Below are 460 nucleotides of genomic sequence, written 5' to 3'. Positions count from 1 at the left end.
TTGTTTTTGCTAAAAATATTATTATTATTATTATTATTATTATTTTTCTTGTTCTTCTTCAGCGCTTTGATCTCTAATTTGACCCCCTGAACATGCTCAAAAACTCACCAAACTTTGCCCAAAATTCAGAATCGGCGAAAAATTTTGTTTTTTCTGGGCCATTTTTTTTTGCGTTAAAAAATGGCGCGACAGCGCCACCGACAAAAGTCAAAATACATTGCGCCTATGGGAGACGCCCCGAGGTCAACTTTGGCGTAAAGCTACGAAATTCGGGACACGCATTCCTCTCGTGAGGACGAACAAAAAAAATCATTGTGGCCACGCCCCCAGACTTACCCTATGGCCGCCATCTTCCTTTGAAAGTGAAAATACGCTGTGTTAGTCATTTTGTTCACGTCAAACTTTGACGAACTCCTCCTAGGGCGTTTTGCCCACCGACTTCAAAATCGGCGTACGTCCT

The sequence above is a fragment of the Eucyclogobius newberryi genome, unplaced genomic scaffold, assembly GCF_026437365.1.
Source record: "Eucyclogobius newberryi isolate DKJ021-1_F unplaced genomic scaffold, fEucNew1.0.hap1 SCAF_21, whole genome shotgun sequence".
In the NCBI taxonomy this organism is placed as follows: domain Eukaryota; kingdom Metazoa; phylum Chordata; class Actinopteri; order Gobiiformes; family Gobiidae; genus Eucyclogobius; species Eucyclogobius newberryi.
The sequence above is the reverse complement of the archived record's forward strand: the minus strand, read 5'-3'. Positions refer to the sequence as shown.